At 36.1% G+C, this 4,143-nt stretch overlaps 1 long non-coding RNA gene across 1 annotated transcript; it reads left to right on the forward strand.

Annotated features, from left to right (window-relative positions):
- The first annotated feature begins 2,357 nt into the window (after positions 1-2,357).
- On the forward strand, positions 2,358-3,428 carry LOC311038735. Its single transcript, XR_014600079.1, has 3 exons — positions 2,358-2,443; positions 2,610-2,681; positions 3,383-3,428. It is a non-coding gene; the product is annotated as an uncharacterized lncRNA (long non-coding RNA).
- The last annotated feature ends 715 nt before the right edge of the window (positions 3,429-4,143 follow it).

Consider the following 4,143-nt stretch of genomic DNA (forward strand, 5'->3'; position numbering starts at 1 on the left):
TACAGGTTTTGTAGCAATTTTGTAGCAATTATGGAAATATTAGACCCTAATTGTCGAATGTTTAAGAATGTTCTAATCATGTATACTTTATTTTACTTAAAAATATGTTCATTTAATTTATTTATTTTTGTTTTACATTTTGGACAAAATAGCCAATTTACATTGAGGTGTGCAGATATCCCATGCCGTGCCCATCTATCCTGTTACTTACAGCAGTGGTTCTCAACCTTTTCAGGCCGAGATCCCCCAAAATAATCATATTTGAACTGGGGACCCCCAACCCTAATATGCATTTGGAATGTAGGAGTTGATGCATTTAGTGCATTTAGTTTGACTGTTCCACAGATCAATATTGTGAAAATAGCCGATCTACAAGCTCACAACAACGGCTTGATGGGTTATTTTTGCCTCTTTCTTATATTTTTGGCAATTTGGCCAATGTTTGACCAGTTTTTTTGTATAGTTTGTTGATTACTTTTGATGCAGTAATAGTCTTTTTCTTTGCTTTCTTTTTTTTTTTTTTTTTTTTAGGTATTAAAAAGTTTACTTAAATTTTACTTCACTGTCATCTGGGAAACTCCCCAAAATCATATGGGGACCCCCCTGTGGTTCCCGACCCACAGGTTGAGAACCACCCTCACAGAATTACGTCACGCAGCTCTGGGCGGAGCCTATTCGTTTTGAATTCGACATGTGGATCTAACTAACGTCTTTCGGCTGAGCGAACATTTATTTACAAACAAATCGGGTGCTTCCGTGCTTCTACTCTACTAGATAGCAGGTAAGTTCTTTAATTAGTTTATGGAATTATGTTATCCAACTTGTTAGTATCGTAAAAGTGCAATTATATTAGCGTATTAGCCATGGATCACACGACGCTCGTCCGTCATGAGCGTCATGGCTGAACTGCAACCTGGTTTTTGTACTTTCTCTATTTACAACCTGTACATCCACATACACGTTCAGATTTTAAATATAAAGTGCTTACTCCATGGCCACGGATGTTACAAGTCTACTAGGGCACTCGGAAATACCTGTATTGTCTGTATTGTTCAATAAAAAGCATTTTAATTCGATCGGTGGCCATTTTTTCCGTATTTCCTCATGCTTTCAACTACGCGACCCTATTGGTTGGGAGGTGTACTGCACTCTGATACATTATAACTCTATGACACAATGGCCACCGATCGGATTAAAATGCTTTTTATTGAACCATCCGGAATAATACGGGTACTTACACCCACCCGAAGTGAATTGTAACATCCGTGGCCAGGAGTTAAGCACTTTATATTTTAAATCAGAACGTGTATGTAGATGTAGGGCCGTAAATGGATAAAGTGCAAACACCAGGTTGAAGTTTCGTCATGACTGTCATGATACAGTGATTCGCTCAGGTTAAGCTTACATTATGTTTTGTCGTAAGACTGTGTTGCTCTCCCAAAAATCACTGATCTACAAGCTCACAGCGACGCATTGTGAGCTTGAGATAAGGTTTTTGGGGTGTGTAACACAGTCTTAGACATGGCATTAGCATATTCATTTCCATGTGGTGCATGATGAGTGTTTATTTCAGATATAAATCAGTCCACCTCAGTGAGAGCTAATGTTGGCGTTTGTTTTGACTGTAATTCATTATTACTATCATTATTAATAATAATAATAATAATGTATTATTATTATTATTGTTATTATTATATCTGTGAATTTTGAACCTACAGTACAAAGCAAAATCATTTAATTAAGAGAGAGAGAGTACAAACAGTACCAATGGATCCTTAAGTACAGTTCAATTTACACTGAGCATTTTAATGTGCAGACAGCTTTGGTAATCTGTTTCTTTTAACTTAGTTTGTTTTACAGACAGTAGCTAACAAAAGCAGGTAATGGTTCTCAAAGTGAGCACCAGGGACCCCCAGGGGTCATTGGGGGGTTTCTAGGTGGTCCCCTGGTAAATGAGGTTATATAGCATCAAAATCAGTTTAACCACTTAAACCCTATATAAAGTGCCTATTTGAAAATAGCAGATCTACCAGCTATTAAAAAACTAAAGAACACTGTAAACAATATGTGTGGAATAGTTTTGAAACACTTTTGTAACTCAAATATTGAGTCTGCATAGCCAAGTACATACTAATTAGGGGGTCCTGGACATGAACATGTTTGAGAACCACTGATTTGTATAACATGAGTTCATTAATCAGTTCTGCATTGTGAAACACTTTGCCAAGTTCATCAGAAGAACTGAATGAATTATGAGAAGGGGGCACGGTGGCGCGAATTATGAGCAATCTGATGAGTTAACATTACTTTTTAAATTACTAACACACAAATAATGTTTTAAAATATTTCTACTATCACAGTTGCTGAAAGAAACACCTGGCTGGCAGTGAGCACCAGTGCAAAGACTGGACACGACAAGAAGAAGTGCGAAGACGATTTTCAGGTGAAAAGAATATCTGCTGCTACATGATGTCTTTACTTGCATTAGTCTGATGATGTCTTTATTTTTTATTTAATTTTGGGATACTGTGTACTTTCGTTTGATACTTTTTTTTTTGTTGTTTGACATTCTTCTCCTCTAAAATAATAATCATGAAATATTTCTTAAGGTGGCAAGCCAAAGCGAGGTGAAGGGGATCAGCTGGAAGCCCTGGACGCTGAGAAAAAGACAGCCATAATTGGTGAGCAAATACAAAAGAATTGAGAAAGGAAAATGGGTAATAGTAATAGCTGATGCCTTAAGTTGGCTACTTTAACATCCCTGTTTCACTATTTATTAGCTATCAGTGGAGACGGCATCAGGTAATCATCGACACCATTGGTATCTTGCCCGGCTTGGCACCTACTGTAGGGTGATCATACACTAACTTTCCAATTGCTCACTTCCTGATCACAGGATTCTAATAGATCTGGCCTAGTCTGCTTCCACTGTGGTGGTCCTCTGTGTTAGAACACTGTTAGAACACTGGCATCTTCATCCCTCCTTCACCCATACTCATGCAATGACCAGACCATGCCTTTAATTCATTTTCATTCATGCCTTTAATTTATTTGCTTGATTGCGAAGCATATCTTATTGCTCTTACTGGTAAACAACCTGTGCTGATAATCTGTTGTTCGTACAAGTGCAGTTCATGTGATGTCAAACATACCATGAGATCATTTGACAAGTTGTCACTAATAATTGTAAACTTGGACAGACTCAATAAATGCACTGATTTTTCAGAAAGTTCTATATAATTCTAATATTAAGAAAAGATCATGACTAAAATCACTAATCAAATTGTTCCTCTTGCCATGGAGTGGAATGCTTGGAGTCTATAGTAGACTGAGCATTTGGTCCTGTCTTCTAGCTCATTATCTCCCTTTCTCTTCTCTGTAGAGGCAACACAGAAGAAGTGGCCACATGCAACCAAAGGCCAGCTGGGTACACCCATCAATTCCAAGCTGACGGAGCTCCGTTATCGCCCAAGGCAGACTAAGTGAAGAAAGCTGTGCTCCAATGTTTTGTGAGCTTGTAGATCAGCTATTTTGTTTGTTTTATATTGAAACTCAAATATTGAAAACATGCCCATGATGGGAAAGAAAGCTGTGCTCCAATGTTAATTGTGAGGTTGTTGATCAGCTATTTTGTTTGTTTTATACTGAAACAAATATTAAAAACATGCCTATGATAGGAAGGATGTGGTAGAGGCGTGAACAATATATATATAATTTGTTTTGTTTTTCTGAATAAATGAATGTTAATGACTTTTAGATTTGTTTTTTATTTATTTATGTAGGTAGGTATATATGTGTAAATAAACATATATGACATATTTAACATATATATTAAATACATATACGTGCATATTTAACATATATATTGAATACATATATGTGACATATTCGAAATTGGCCGCCTACATATATGTTCTAAACATATATAGACATATATGTGCATATATGTACATATATGTAATATACATATATGTGACATATTCGAAATTGGCCGCCTACATATATGTTCTAAACATATATAGACATATATGTGCATATATGTACATATATGTAATATACATATATGTAGGCGGCCAATTTCGAATATGTCACATATATGATGAACATATATGTGACATATATTTAAAAAATGTATGTTCATAT

Source organism: Gymnoscopelus microlampas (genome assembly GCF_963454915.1).
Source record: "Gymnoscopelus microlampas genome assembly, chromosome: 22".
NCBI lineage: Eukaryota > Metazoa > Chordata > Actinopteri > Myctophiformes > Myctophidae > Gymnoscopelus > Gymnoscopelus microlampas.